The 16,716-nt window shown below is 45.4% G+C and overlaps 1 protein-coding gene across 2 annotated transcripts in view; it reads right to left on the bottom strand.

The window, feature by feature from the left end:
• Positions 1-16,081, bottom strand: part of YIF1A (Yip1 interacting factor homolog A, membrane trafficking protein) — a 135,793-nt gene extending 119,712 nt beyond the window's left edge. The window contains exon 1 of one of the 2 annotated variants that reach the window (XM_086938361.1): positions 16,026-16,081. The gene's annotated coding sequence lies outside the window, so the exon portion shown is untranslated. The remainder of the gene's footprint in view (positions 1-16,025) is intronic. The other variant, XM_086938362.1, reaches the window with a different exon arrangement.
• Between the last annotated feature and the right edge of the window lie 635 nt (positions 16,082-16,716).

Below are 16,716 nucleotides of genomic sequence, written 5' to 3'. Positions count from 1 at the left end.
AAGGATACTACGATCAATGAATTACCAATCTTTTGGAATCAGAACAGTAATCAATGGGATATTCTCGGGGTCAGTTGACCCAACATCTAGCTAACAGTTAATCTCATCCAAAAAGTTTAGACACGAACCTCAGAATTCCATTTGATAGCTTCCTCGCATGTACCTTAGCTTCATTTTATCTAAGTACCATGAACATCAGTTAGGCACCATCATCTGAGTGCTGCTTTTTGGGAAACAACCAATATCATAGTTGGTACCATTTTTCGTACATTAAACTGCAGCTTTGACTAGGTCTTTGTCCTGGAATCTGATTTTCATAAGGGGTTAATTCTCTTAGAGTCATGATATGCCTCAACACACTGCTCTGAACATATGCAGATTTATAAAATATTGCGAAAATAGATTTGATTTCTCAATCATTTGTGAACCTTGCCAGTCTGGTGCCTGTCCAGCTATGCCATTTGATTCCTGGACTTGCTTGGATATTCATATGTTTCAGGGGAATTGTTCCTATAATCTTCATTCCAGTGAGAATTCCCTCTAGTGATATATAGATCCCCCAAATCATTAGACTTTCATCCAGGTCTCTGGTGGTCAATACAAGAAGGGTGCTCCTAATTATAAGAAATGCTTCAGTTTCTACCCTCTTGGTCATTACCACTTTCCATACTCTGTCTACTCTACACCATAGGAGGTGAAATCGTCTCTTGCCACAAGACCTAGAAGTTTTCATACATGTGGATCGATTAAGTCGTAGGCATTACAAGTACTATATGATCCAAGACTTTTTCCCTTAAGTAATAAGCCTTACCAACTAGCATGCATTTTCCCTGCAGAAATGCATACCGACTAGCCTGTGTTTTGTTTCTGGTAGAAATAACGGGTCAAGCCTTGGAAACACAGAGTGTATGTCTGGACAACAGCAAAACAGGATTTCGTTAGTTGTGATCATTTCACACATTCTTTAAGTCGACTGGCTCAGAGAAAGGTACTATCTCTGTGGGGTTCCCAAGTACCGGTCACATTTCCTCTAGTCTTCCAAGGATTAGACTTGTGAAAACTTATTATTGAAGTCTCCTACAACGGTTAGCATACTCCGAGTATTTGAGAGCAGGATCTGTATGGAAGAGAGCTGGAATGTCAATCTTAGGATCTAATCAAGAAATTCTGGTGACAATGGGAGGTATACATGTTTGGAAGCGTAAAGGGCAGATCCTACCATGAGCTTGTCACCTATTGACCCGCTTGATCTTGTGACGCCTAATCAATTGGCAAGAGAAGTGATTTTGTAAAAAAACGTAGCCACGCCCCTTAATCCACTTACGACCCGTGTGTGTTTCTAGAAAGTCACAAATACCTAAGAGATAGTGCTATGAGGTATGGTTTAGGTCGTCAAAGATAGTGAAAATTCCTCCTCTTAGTGTTGTCTCCTGGTTATTTACATTTCAGGTAGGGGCATTAGATCTGGGCACCCTCCCCTGTTCCAGCAGTAACTACCTAGCACTCCAGCGAACCCATCAACCAAGAGTGTGAGGTTTGTCATTTTGAGCTTGAAGCTTAGTAAACCTTGCGTGGATGGAAAATTTACCACCGGCCCTGTACTCACCTGGTTTTGACTATATTTTTGCAACCAAATGACACAAAATTGATATTTTGACCTCACTTCGGAACACTTTTGTAGGTTCCACTGCCCTATCTTGCAAGATCTCCTTACTTTTATGTAATGCGCTAGTTCACAGTTTTGAGTCATTTTCAAGAGCTGTAAATGACACGTCTTACTATTGCCGCAAGTATTTAAAGCATTTAATTTATGTGCCTTGGAAGGATGAAAGGCCGAGTTGATTATGCCATCTGCAAATCCCAACAACTGTCAATAGCAAGTGCTTAATTTGTGTAATCACTTCTCAGTGTTGGCAACTACTTTCTTGAACGTGTTTAGTTGAGAGCAGCTAGCATGACATTACTCCAAGGGGGGGGGGCAGAGCAGGACGACGGAGCTGCGGGCGGAGGGAAGGGGGGGCAGAGCAGGACGACGGAGCTGCGGGCGGAGGGAAGGGGGGCAGAGCAGGACGACGGAGCTGCGGGCGGAGGGAAGGGGGGCAGAGCAGGACGACGGAGCTGCGGGGGGAGGGAAGGGGGGGCAGAGCAGGACGACGGAGCTGCGGGCGGAGGGAAGGGGGGGGGGCAGAGCAGGACGACAGAGCTGCGGGCGGAGGGAAGGGGGGGGGCAGAGCAGGACGACGGAGCTGCCGGCGGAGGGAAGGGGGGGGCAGAGCAGGACGACGGAGCTGCGGGCAGAGTGAGGGGGGGGGGCAGAGCAGGACGAAGGAGCTGCGGGCGGAGGGAGGGGGGGAGCGGGACCGGGGCGAAGAAGGGCTGCGGGCGGAGTGATGGGGGAGGGGGAGGGGGGCAGAGCTGGACGGAGCTGCGTGCGGAGGGAAGGACAGAGCTGGACTGTGAAAACTTATTATTGAAGTCTCCTACAACGGTTAGCATACTCCGAGTATTTGAGAGCAGGATCTGTATGGAAGAGAGCTGGAATGTCAATCTTAGGATCTAATCAAGAAATTCTGGTGACAATGGGAGGTATACATGTTTGGAAGCGTAAAGGGCAGATCCTACCATGAGCTTGTCACCTATTGACCCGCTTGATCTTGTGACGCCTAATCAATTGGCAAGAGAAGTGATTTTGTAAAAAAACGTAGCCACGCCCCTTAATCCACTTACGACCCGTGTGTGTTTCTAGAAAGTCACAAATACCTAAGAGATAGTGCTATGAGGTATGGTTTAGGTTGTCAAAGATAGTGAAAATTCCTCCTCTTAGTGTTGTCTCCTGGTTATTTACATTTCAGGTAGGGGCATTAGATCTGGGCACCCTCCCCTGTTCCGGCAGTAACTACCTAGCACTCCAGCGAACCCATCAACCAAGAGTGTGAGGTTTGTCATTTTGAGCTTGAAGCTTAGTAAACCTTGCGTGGATGGAAAATTTACCACCGGCCCTGTACTCACCTGGTTTTGACTATATTTTTGCAACCAAATGAAACAAAATTGATATTTTGACCTCACTTCGGAACACTTTTGTAGGTTCCACTGCCCTATCTTGCAAGATCTCCTTACTTTTATGTAATGCGCTAGTTCACAGTTTTGAGTCATTTTCAAGAGCTGTAAATGACACGTCTTACTATTGCCGCAAGTATTTAAAGCAGTTAATTTATGTGCCTTGGAAGGATGAAAGGCCGAGTTGATTATGCCATCTGCAAATCCCAACAACTGTCAATAGCAAGTGCTTAATTTGTGTAATCACTTCAGTGTTGGCAACTACTTTCTTGAACGTGTTTAGTTGAGAGCAGCTAGCATGACATTACTCCAAGGGGGGGCAGAGCAGGACGACAGAGCTGCGGAGGGAAGGGGGGGCAGAGCAGGACGACGGAGCTGCGGGCGGAGGGAAGGGGGGCAGAGCAGGACGACGGAGCTGCGGGGGGAGGGAAGGGGGGGCAGAGCAGGACGACGGAGCTGCGGGCGGAGGGAAGGGGGGGGGCAGAGCAGGACGACGGAGCTGCGGGCGGAGGGAAGGGGGGGGCAGAGCAGGACGACGACATTTCTTTTTTTTTCTTTAAATCACAAATAAATGGCATTGTCATTTACATTGCCAATACACAGCACTCTGCACTCAACAGCACTCTGCACTCAACAGCACACAGCACTCAACAGCACACAGCACTCAACAGCACACAGCACTCTGCACCTGCACTCACTGCTCTGCACCCTGTTGTGGTCCTCCCAGTCTAAAAGGGGCAGCGTCAAAATGTCCCAGTATGGATGAGAGCGTGTGAAAGAAATCCGGGGTATCCACATTAGGGACATACACATTCACTGGTAGTACACAGTGGTCAGCCAAATGACCAGCAAGGACAACATAACGGACCTCCTTATCAATGAAGTTATTGATAAGGCTGGAGGGGATGCTTTTATGAATGTACACCCCTCACCCCTGTGAATAAGTACTGTAGCTAGAAAAATATCTGTGAGATCCCAAGGTTTTTGTAAATCCGGGGGAGTCCTGTGGAGGGAGCTGTGTCTCCTGCAAGAAAGTAATTTTTGACCGATGTCTATTGAGATAAGCCAATACTTGCTTGCTTTTGCGGTGTTTATTTAAGCCTCTGACGTTCCAAGCCAGAAATGTTATCTCAGCAAAAGAAGATCGCCCTTTTGAAGTCACAGTTGTAATGGAATATGTATGATTTGCATAATAAAACAGCGAGAGTAATTCATTCCAGGCATTTGTTAAGTGCAAAAACAAAAGACAACAACAATCTACAAGTAAAATGAATACCAAACTGCTAGGTAGATCCCGAATAAACCAACAAGCAAATAAAAAACACACAAATTATGGTATGGTATTCACAAGAGTGGACAACTCTACGAAACGGAGCCCACAAGAATAAACATCTGATGTGATACATTATATGGCTACAGGCATATGTGTGATTGTCCTGTCTAAGACATTACTGTGAAGGTGAGTGTAAGAGACTGCTCAGCAGATGATCATCCAAGAATAACACTATTTAGAAACGGAGTACAAGCATCTCAGCCAGGGGGAAAAGGCCCACACTCTGCAAGTCCTGCAAATCTGCCAAGACACGATATGGAGTGGATAGCGGCGACCGGGCACTGCTAGATGGAAGGTCCTTACAGAAGGAAAGTTATTCAGCTGGGGAATCAAAGAACCTATCCTTTAAGTCTACATCCACCCAGAGCCAAGCAGGGTATAACATACCATATTTGAAGCCTTTTGTGCACAGGAGAGGTTTGACATCTTGATATAAGGATCTGGCAGATACTGTAATGGGCCCCACTCGTGAGCAAGACGGAGCACTGTATCTCTGGCCCCAAAGTTCAACAGGCAGACTTTCGTTCTTAGCAGCAACTGCTTTGAGAAGTCATTCCACCTTATCCAGACATTTATTAAGGAAGGTAGTGCTATCCTCCAGGCCTGCGATACGCTCCTCCGCCCCATAAAGTGAGTGCTGTGATGTTCAATTCCTTCTCCCATGCGATCTAGGCGGCTGGTTAATGTTTTGAAATAGCATCTGTTGAGTAGAATCCAGCCCGCAACTCTGCCATGATGGCATTTGTCCTTGTTAATTGCTTCACAGCTCCATGATCAGACACTTGCTCCTAGGAGTCTTACATGATCTTCGCTTTATCAGACTGTTTGTCTCTCTCAAATGGGAGCTTACATTGTTTAGGATCCCCCCTCCCCATGGTGGCAATAGGGGATGATTAGCAGAGGCTTTTGCAGAGGAGGAGGTGTACAGGCCCAGTTCGAGGCACTGGATTGAAGCGCCCCACACACAGCAGTTCATCGTGGTCAAAAAAGGGGCACCACGAAGGCACTGGCTGGCAAAGTGCGTTAGAGTGGGAGTGATCCAGCACGTGTGGCGCATTGTCCCCCAAGGAGCCTCTAATGCAGTTCAGGAATGTAGGTACGTGGACCAGGGAGACGGGTCTGGTAGGCAGAGGTTTGTTTTATTGTCCGGCTCCCAGGTGATGCAGGGGTTTTAATGTGTGGAAGCTGGGCCAGTATGCTCCCAATAAGCAGGGCCCAGAGTGGCGAGTACGATGTGGCTAGAAGCGCTCCAGCACAGCTGGGGGCTCACCCCCCCCCCCACCGCGCCCCCAGAGGGGAAACAGCAATGCCCAGCGCAGGGTATCCAGACCCCCGAGAGAAGCAGGGGTCTTAGGGCGGTAGCACACTAGAGCTGCCGGCAACGCACAGGCAGCAAGTGGTGGCCCGACCAAGGCCGCAGGATAATATAGCCTGGGATCTCCTAAAGGTATGGAGAAACTCACCCGCAGCCCTGAACTTGAACCCCCGTCGCACCCTACTACAGGGCGAAGGATGTCTCTGACGGGGGGGGAAACCTCACTGTGTCTCCTCGCTGCACGGTCGCTAATGGAAAGCCATGGCGCCACCCAGCCCAGTCTCAGCTAGGCCACCCCGGAAGCGAGGCTGGTCAGTGTTCGGTCTCAGCAGCGCTGGATCAGGAGCCCAAAAACACAGACAACATCAAGGACCACCTACCTGATGCGATTTGTGATGCAGTGGCAGGCCCAGCAGGGCTCGACAGCCCAATCCTCAGGTTCACCCGGGCTCCTGTTGCTGCTGGACCTCCGAGGAAGGCCGGGTCGGCTTCGCGCATCAGGATGTGGCTGTCTCCGCTCACTAAATCAAACAAGCGGGGGGAGGAAGGGGTGGGGGCCGAGAGCTGCAGCAGAGGGAGGGGGGAGGGGGAAGAGGCGAGAGCACAACGGAGGAGGGCAGAGGGAGGGGGGAGGCGAGCGGATTCGAGCAGCTGCTAAAAGCAGCAGGGAAGGGAGGCGAGCAACTACGAAAACACGACCACGTCTCTCCGAGGCAAGGAGACAATGCCTCGGAGAAACGCACGGCCATTTTCGGATTCGGGGGCGTGTTTTTGCGCCCTGAGTGACAGACGACGTCACAGGGCTAAAGAATGCAAAAAATCACGCCCCCGAATCCGAAAAAGACGGAGCTTCTTTGGATGGACGGCTCTCTCCTTCAATGGCTGGCCTCCTTTTAGGAAGCCAGCCAATGGAGAACGAGCAAAAAGAGGGAGGGATAAATGCAGCACTCTAAGAATCATTAGATCTCCGACATCCGGTTTCTGCCTTACGGCAGAACCGATAGTCCTCGACCTAAAAAAAAACTGAAGCATTGTATCCTGCTGGGTCACACTATGAGATTGCTAGATGTAGTTTTTTCTGCTAAGCATGAAAACAAGTGGCAAGAAGGCTACCAAAGGTTCTAAAACGATCTAAACCATGGGGATTAGGCTACCGCTAATATAAAATGCCCATTCACAATTTTAAATGGGGTATACACAGTGTCTAGAAGTGAGCCTATATTCTCAGATTTCCAACACAAGATTAAAACATTTCGCAGTGCATACATTGAGATGTTTCTTTTACTTCATTTTCTCCTGCTGGAAATGGAGTTCATTGTATTTTAATTTGTGTAACAACTACTGACAAAAAGGTATAGCAGAGGAATTCAGTCTCTTTAGAATCCGGTCAACATCCCTATATCCTTGAGGACAGTTGGATCTTTACAAAAGGACAAGAACTTTGAGAAGTTATTTATGTATTCATTTGCAATTTTATATAGCATGAGCAAGACACACCAGAACAGCTGAGGAAAACCACATGTGGGTGGTACAAAGCAGCATCCTCAGATGTTGAGAGGATAGAAAGGGACTTAGCTCTTGCAGATTGTGATTAACATTGTGGCAGAACACTTTCTTCATTTTATGTACAGTGTTAAAGAATAAATAGAAAGGTGGGTGACCCACCGACCCTCTCTGCCCAAAAGCCCCTCTGTCATGGGCGTCTGCCTTTGCGACCTCAGAGGTGGCAAAGTCAGTGCCAGAAACACAGGGGCAGCTCGTCCTACCGGATGTTGGTTGAGGCAGCACTTTCCATATTTTCAGTCTGTTTTTTTATTACACTAATAGTGAATGTTTTATTCACTATTAGTGTAGTAAAAACATGGAGTTCAGTTAGGTGGAATATGATCCGATTTTGCACTGTGGTAAGATAAAAATGCTTTTGAATTTATGTTGTGTGCGTGCTTGTGGGTGAGGAGTCCATATGTAAGAGAGTGTATGGATGAGTGAATGTGTGTGCATGAGTAAGCATGTGTTTGAGTGAAAGTACAGGGCAAATGGCATGTGCTCTCACTCCCACTAATCCTGACATTTTAATGAATTGACGTCCACGCCCTCTGTGTATTTATATTATGTGTGAGTGCTTTAAAAAACAGTCTGACGAGACAGCTATTTCAACGGATAGATCTCAAAACAAAAAGAGTTGAAACAGCAACAAATTTAAAGGGGCATGCAAAAAAGAGGTTGGTGTATGTATAATGAAGCAGATCGAGCAGGTTTCTTTGCCTGTCTGCACCCAAGCGTAACTCGATTTGGCCTGGTCTAGAATAATTGTCAAACGCACGTGCAGATCTCAACCATCAAGTTTTTGAGTCCATTTTCGATGGAAATCATTTCAACTCAACAATGTGCTTCCAAAGAAACATCAACGAGTTTAATGTACCTGCCAAGAAAAACGTGCATGTCTTCCGTGTGTGTGGGCCGCAGAGGGATATTGCCCGGTCAGCGCATCACAGGATGGCGCATACCGCAGAGTTACCTTGCACTGTGCGTCATCCCACCGCACTGAAGCAAGCGAGAACCGGAAGAGGGCACTTGCACAGATTAAAGAGCACGTGGCACTACCTCAGATGTGCATCTGTCAGGCATGTATGCACTGTTCGGATTATATAGAACCAAACGTACAGTGTGTGCAATTCAAGGACACCATCGAATTACAATGGGGGATTGCCACGAAGTACTATAAACAGACGATGAAAGCACTGTACAACGAATATGATTCCATGGCTTGTAATTTAAATAATGCATGTTTTTACTTAAACACCTGGCTTGGGGTTTTCTTCTTCCAAAAGAAAACGCTTGCAGTAATCTTATAGCAGTGTTTTTTGCTTAACGTGCTTATTACCCAAGCCTTTCCTGCAATGATGCTTGCTGGTTAGAGTGAGGTTAAAGGCAGCCAGACTACATTAACTGGGAGCCTGCCAGAGACACAGGGAAAGATACGGTCCGGGCCACGAGACCTCATTTCTGCAGCCTCGAGCCAGTAAACGCAAGGCGCATGGAGTGTTTCTTGTGATGTATGGTCCAATGTAAATTGTAATCTCTGCGCTACTACAGTCACCGGCCTACGTACCGAAGCCTACAACCACACTCGAATATACAACACACGCTGTTACTCTGCCCCATATAATGCACAAATAAGATCAAATCGACCACCAGGAAGTAAGGGGGAAGGCTTATTGACAGCCTGCTTTTCACAGGTAATTAAAGAAGTTTGTATGCCGCTCTATACACAGGGTCTTTGTGGGAAGCAGGTTTGTTTTTATTAACTGCTGCCTGCATACGAACTCAGTCTGGGCTGCCGAACCAGCCTCCTCACGCAGTTTACAGTTTGTTGTTTACCGAAGCATGGTGACGTCACTAGTGGCCTGCAATAATTTATTACCAGCAACTATGAATTAGGGGGTCAATACAGATGGAGGATGACAGAGGAGGGTAAAAGAAAACACAAACGTAGGGTGGGAGGGAGGTGGTGGAAGCACGGAAGAACGGTGGTAGGAACAAAAAATAACACAAAAGTGAAAGGGAGCAGGCAGCACCATGGATGGAGAAAGGTGGCAAACTACACGAGGAACGGGGTCGAGGAGGGCAAGCAACAATACAGAGAGTGAGGAGGAGAAGGACATGCAAGCATATGCATTCTTATTGAGTGCTGGAAGTAAAAGAAACAAGCCGGGCCGCAACGAAATATATATATTTTTTAAACCGCGATTTGTGCACATGTGCATCGAAAAAGGTGCTGTGCACGTTGCGCGCCTACTTGTAGGACAGACGTGTGTGGATACACAGGGCTGGAAAGGCGAAATTAGACTGGGAAAGGGGAGACACATGGGTGAACAAGCATTGGCGGCCGCAAAATGGTAAAAAAAAAAAAAAAACACAAGTGGTGACACGCGTGGTTCGCACGCGCGTCACCGCAAAGTGCTACTTTGCTGGCGATAAACTTGCTGTAACGTGCATGGTCTTGTGCGCGTTCTAGCAAGCTGATCGCCAGCAAAGTAGCATTTCCAGAGCACCTACTGAATGTCTAGGCCGAGATCAGCGCATGCGCTGGACCAGGCCGAGACCTAAAAAGGAACTAGGGTCAGAAGTATGAATACTTGGCCACAAATTGTGGCAAGTATTTTTACGACTACTAAAGAATTTTAAGGACCAGCTTATATACTAATAGGTCAGTTCTTAAAATTCTGACCTACTTCATGAATATTAATGAAGTAGATCGCAAATCAAAATCACTACTAATCGAGGTTAACACAGGGATGGAGGCCTGCTGGGGTCAGCAGACCACCATGTCTGTTGTGACTGCTTTTAACCACATCTCTGCTAGAGACATTTTCCTCCTGTGCGGAGTCTCATGTTTTCCCATTGTTCATGACGAGCTCAGCTCGTCATCAGCACAGGAGCACTGTACTGCATGACGAGCTCAGCTCGTCATGCGCATGGAAGGGGTTAAGTACAGCTTTTTTCTGTAAACCAAGTCTATTTTCCGTAATGGAAAACACGGCCTATTCTTTGGCATTTTTTTATATTCTCTTTTGCGAATTCATTAACTCTTCCTTGAAGGTGTTAATAAGTTTTTCATGCTTAACAACCAGATTTCAATCACAAGACATTGATACATAAGATATTGATTCAGTGTTTAGAAGGAACACCTACAGCATGCCCCTTCCAGATACCTAATAGTTATCCATTTGGAAACCCCACTATAGGAGTTGGAAAAACTTATTTCATTCTTAAAATGCAATTAGTACATAGAAACAAGCATTTTAGAGAAGGCAAATGCAGAATTGGAGCATTTTAGACCGCAAACATGCTTTGTCTGGACCCTAAAACCAGAATTACACAAGACCTGAAATAAATCAACAGTAAGGAGACCAAACAGACCTGTCAACACATCACAACAATATCCTGGTATCACCCACCTTCAGGACTGGTCACCTGCACAATCTAAGACTTAGGCTGTCACCCGCAAGCAGAGATAAAAGTTTGTTGATACAAAAATCCTTGGCGCTTGAGGGTAAGGGTATTTTTTTTACATCGTTTAAGAGCAGCATTTGCCAGTGCCAGCGCCAAACTAGGCCAGTGGACATGATACTTGTTTTTGTAAACCACTATACAAAAATGTTAATGGGTTTTAATGACATAAACTAACAATTTGCCCTTTCCTTGTAACCAGACAGCCAATACCAGTGACTATTTTTGTTCTATTCCAGACACAGAGCAAGGTTTTGTGTAAAATATCAGGGCCAACCGCCAGGTGATGTTATTCCCGGCTGTTAGAAAACGATTAATAATATACCCCCTCTATGGCGTACTTCATGATCTTAAACTGATTTCATAAAAAAATCCTACGAGTACACCACATAGAAAATAGGAAGCCTGCAACTGAGTAGACAAAATCGGTATACTGGTGTCATACTTCGGTATCCTAAACGCCTCAGAACACCGCCTGCTACCAAGGTTCCTACAAATCTGCTTCAACCAGCGTCTCCTCGCTTGATCGTAACCAGGACAGCTAAAGAAGACGTGGAGTACAGATTCCTCGGAGCCGTCGCATGCCGGGCAATTCGCTACTTGCGACCCCTTCCATTTGGATGTAAAACAAGGAAGAGGGAGGGCCCCATGCCTGAACTGTAGATAAAGCTTTCTAGCAGCTGAAGGTTTAATAACATCTAAAGCCTGCTCGAAACATAACGTGTCGTTGATTCTAGAAAAGCTGATGTTAATTTGCCTATGTGAGTACAGCTGTGGAGCTGAGCCATCCTATACTCCGAGAAATGAGTCTTCAGTTCTTTCTTTGAAATTAATAGACATGCAGATTCAGGAGCATCCCAACAATCCCCCAACCCCGAACTGGTCAGCATAAGTTTGATATGAGCTAACCACAGCAACTTAGCAGCCCCCCGCAGGTTCAGTACTTCTAGCAGTTCCTCCCTATATGATAGAAGATCAGGTATGGTCCACAGGCGATGCCAATACATTAAAGGTTTAAGATTCAGTACGTCTGCAATCGTCATTATACCCAGATCTAATCGGAGCGGGATTAGTGGAGTGCTCCGTGGGAGTCTTAACAACTGTCTGAGAAACTGGTTCTCGACCTGCGATAAATGCTCAAGTTTGGAGTGGCCCCATAATTCAGCACCGTAAAGAGCACCTCCCCCTGCTTGAGCCCTGTATATTTGAATTGCTGGGCTAACCGGTTTCTGACTAGACTTACAGAATACTCTCATGATGCCACCTGATGATTGTGCCAATTTTAAGGATAAATTAATAATGTGGAGACCCCAATCCATAGATTCAGTAATGGTGATGTCGAGATAAATAAAAGAGGATACTCTTTCAAGAGGTTTACCGTTTAATGAGGGGTTAGAACGTGTACTTTTTGGACAATTAAATGCCATAAAATGTGGTTTTCTGTAGATTAATTTCTAGACCTCTTTCACTACAGAAAAACTTCAAATTTATTAAGAACCCTTTGTATCCCCATAGGAGATTTGGATATTAATGGAGTATCATCGGCAAACATCATTGCCGGAATTAATCAGGAGGTTAACTTAGGGGCATCAAGGTCTTTTTCTGCTAGCAGGGAGTCTATCAAGCCGTTAATGTATAGGCTAAATAGTGTGGGGGCCAGCACGCAACCCTGGCGCACGCCACGCCTGATAGGGATTGGTGCCGTCAACTTTCCATCCCTACAAAACCTGATCTGCGCAAAGTTGGTCTCATAAAGCCGTTTTATCAAATTATTTAAATATACTGGAGTCCCCATCTCGCACAATACGGACCATAATTTATCCCTCGGGACCAGGTCAAAGGCGGACCTCAGGTCTACAAAAACTAAATAGAGACTACCACCCTCCAAGCTCACGGTCTTCCAGTACAACAATTGTAACCTAAGTACTTGGTCCAGGGTGGACAACTTCTCCCTGAACCCTGCCTGTAAGGGTGAAAGAATCCCCTTTTCTTCCATCCAGGTTTGTAGCCTGAGTAGCAAAATACGAGCAAAAAGTTTTTGTGAGATATTCATCAGGCTGATTGGTCTATAATTGGTTTGGAGGAGCGGTGAGCCTTTTTAAAAATCGGAATAATTTCAGCTCCAACCCAGCTGGCAGGAATCTTCATACCCTGCAAAATTGCATTGAATAACACCCAAAAATAGGGAGCCCAGACAGTTGGCTCACTTCGAAAGAGATCCCCGGGAATCTTATCCAAGCCTGGAGCTTTACCTGGGGCTATTTTTGCTAGAGCTCCCTTTATTTCAATTAGACTTATACCTGTACTCAAGCCATCTTCCACAGGGAGGTTAAGTTCCCCTTGAAAGGGGGGAGCATCAGTCCCCGAGTAACTACCATCAGACGAGACTCCCTTCATCATCTCTACCTCAGTGTAGAGAGATGTGAAGTGATCCCGCCAGACTTCTTCGCCCATGTTTGGGTCTACCGATATGTTGGGAGCAGAGCTACCAGTGTTAACCAGACGCCAAAAAGTCCTCATGTCCCTGTCTCCCAGCGCCTTTCTCAATGTATTCCATTTATCCATTTGCCACCCTTTTTGGCTTCTAAAACAGCCGCTTTATATGCCTTCCTAGCAGTTCTTATTTGTGGGTGATCATTGGCTTTGATAAAAGCTACTAGTGTTCTTTTTGCCGTACGGCAAGAATCCTTATACCAAGGGTGGGGGAGGATCCTATTGGGTCGATTATTTTTTGGGGGGTAAAAATGGTTCAATGCAACTTCACCTAATCTAGCGTGATTCATCTCAACCGTATCTAAGTCTATGCCATCTCCATTATAAATTTTTGAGGTTGATGCCGTCAGTAGCACAGGAAGTAAAGCTTCATATAAGGTACTCAATTTATCTACTGATTGACTTAAATCAGTCCATCGTACTCTCTGCCTACAATTGGAGATTACCAAACTAGAATCTATAGGGTTGTCGGAGCTAGACATACTCCCTGGGATGAATGGTTTCAGTTCAAGCTCAAGAGCATGGTGGTCGCTATCCAGTCATGGCATAATTTTAAAATCAATCAGTCTTCCCCATGATTTGGAGTCCATTATGTTATAATCTAATAAAGAACCACGATCTTTTCTGAAAAACGTAAAACCATTAGATGTATCTGAAACAGTTCTCCCATTACACGCTCTTAAAACACATTACCAATAACCTGATATCACAGTTAAAGATTATCTTTCAGTATATAATTCGTAGCCCTGCGCTGTGCCATTTTCAAAAAATGTCTGTGACTTTGCAAGGCAGGCACACGTAATGTTTTAGATGCAGTGGAGGGAGGGTAAATTAGTAGAGGGACGGCAGTGATTTGAAGCAAAGCAGAACGAGCATGGGTACCATAATAGAGTATTCCTTATAATTTGATTCTTCTGTTGATTTAGACTAGATCACAAAATTCAAAAGAAATTTTTAACAAATCCATATGCCAACAAAAAGCAAGCAGGTGTCCCAAGCTTTCATAATGGTAAGTAACAAAATAAAGACAACACCAGGATTCTTTTGGGTACTCCAACAGTTAATTGAGGAAGAACCCATGTCGGGAGCTGAAGTTAAGAAATCTACATAGACCGGGGACAAGTCGGGGGTACACACAGGTACACTGCGTCCATCCTCTATTTTCAGGAGGTGTACGCCATCCACCCTGCCAAAAAGTTAAACAGACAGAAGTATGTTGAACGTGTCCCGGTGTAGTTTTCAGACGCATGAACACATTCAGCAGTGTCTGAAAGTGGTGTGCTTTCCATTCCCAGCAGCAACGTGCAGGCGTGAGGGGGCTTGTTTGAATATGCTGACTGGAGGCGGTCTGGAACCTCACACTTAAGAGTAAATGCAACGGAGGGGAAACAAAGGCACACAGCTTCTTATCTCTTCACAGGTACTAGAGAAACATGTTTTTGACTTTGTTCAGTATATATATATATATATATATATATATATTTGGTTGCTACAGTATTTACACAAATAATTTCAATAGCACTGTTTTATTTCTTTTACAACGCTACATATCCTAGTGCAGGGTGTCAGAGCTCTTTACAAAACATACACATTGTACATTGACAGTAAATCATGCAAGTGTGTAAATCAATGTACAAGATGAGGGACTTGAGACAGGGTTACAAGGTGTAAGAGAACTGCAGGTATCAAAAGGATCCCTGTTAAAAGCAGTAACCCACTTACCCATCTACATAAAATAAATATTGGTCATCTGCATGGTACACGATGTGCTTAGCAGGAGACATTAACGTTCTATACTACTTTGATTAAAATCTGGGATTTCACAAACAACAGATCTCCCTCACAAATTCATTAACCCTCCAGAGTTCTCACCATTACTACCATTCCGCGAGATTTAGTGGGCACCTGTGCAGCAGATGCCTTGGCTTAACCAAATGCAGACTTTGCAACCAATTAAGCAGAATAGATCTGCTGCCATGCTTCTCCTTGTTGCCAATATCTTTGTGGCAGGGTTTAAGAAATAAATGCATTAGTTGAGGTCCAGATTTTGCGCCAGGATTGCAAAATTTTTGGCACAGCCCCAATTCAAAATCTAATTTGTTAAATCTAATAATGCGCTTAAATGTACTCATGCTATACCTGATAAACGTATATTTGAGGTCTTAATATCTGATGTCACTTCTTGTTATGTCACTTCCAGCTACGTCACATGCAGTGTCACACGTCGTGACACCATGTGCTGTGATGGCTTTCACTTGCATCCTACCTAACTTGGTTTGTCCCCCCATTTCTTTTTATTAGGACTTGTGCCCAGTATACATATATACACACATACATACACATTAAGTGAAAATTGAATGAGTGACACATTAGAAATAGCCTTTGAAATTAGATCACCCCCCCCCCCCAGTATTCAAAAAGGTTTTACCATATTCCCCCTCAGAAATCCTTTTGAGATGGCCCCCGCCTTCAAACCCCACACTCTCAGCCTCTACCCCCATGTTGAATGATGTATGCGCATCTGTCCACGGGATTTAAATAATACAATTCCCCAATTAATTTCTATATATACGTTGAGAAGCTACCACCTGCCCCCTGCAACTTAGGCTGTACCTTTAAGTCTTCTCAACCCTCGACTAAGCTCTTCACCCAACCCGTTTTAAAATCAAGTATTTCAAACTAAATGGCAGAATTAGTTCCTAGGAAAAACCCCTCACTTCCATGTGGGAACTGTCTATAAAATGAATCTCTAGGCACGTTCACCTACACTTCAAAGTTTAAAAGTTTACAGGTATGCTACGTGGCATTACTTACACGCACCGTCCCTGAATCCATCCTACTGTCCGTCATTCGTTGCAAATCTTTTCGAGGCTATCGGTAATTTTAGTACTTCCAGGTCGCCCAACAACCAGTGCCGCTGCTGAACATATTCGTTGGCGAACAGGAGGGCCTTCCTCCTATGCAAGGTGCCCCATGATTGGAAGTTTTTTGCCACCGCAGCCAATCCTAGCAGCCGAATGGAATTCCTGAGTGCTGATTGGTTAGATAGTACACACGGGGGGTGACACTGTCAGACTAGGCTACGTTGCTGCTTTTTTTGTAGTGCTGGGCTGGAATGGCGGGGAAACGGGACACGGGAGGGTGTTCTGTGAAGTCTGTGTTCGACTTTACAGATGCGAAGTCTGTGTTCGACTTTACAGACGGCCCTCGTTTTTCCTCACAATACCGAACCTTTGGACTCACTCGAGCTGACAGCCATAGGGGGCGTGGCTGGTGCTTTATAGGGTAGCGGTTGGCAGTTTTTTGAGGCATATGTCGGCTTACTAGCATTTACTGACTGGATATTTCATTTGTGACGCGATACTGATTCAAAACAATGCAAATAGGTGTTAATATAGCACTAGGGATACCTTTTGGATTACCAAACCACTCGCCAGTTTCTGAGAACCGTGTCCGATCTCAATAAACTCTGTGCTATTCAGTGCTTTAAATGGGGAAAAAAAAG

This window comes from Lissotriton vulgaris, chromosome 9 (assembly GCF_964263255.1).
Source record: "Lissotriton vulgaris chromosome 9, aLisVul1.2, whole genome shotgun sequence".
NCBI classification, from domain to species: domain Eukaryota; kingdom Metazoa; phylum Chordata; class Amphibia; order Caudata; family Salamandridae; genus Lissotriton; species Lissotriton vulgaris.
Note: the sequence above shows the minus strand (reverse complement) of the source record. Positions and strands in the feature narration are given on the sequence as shown.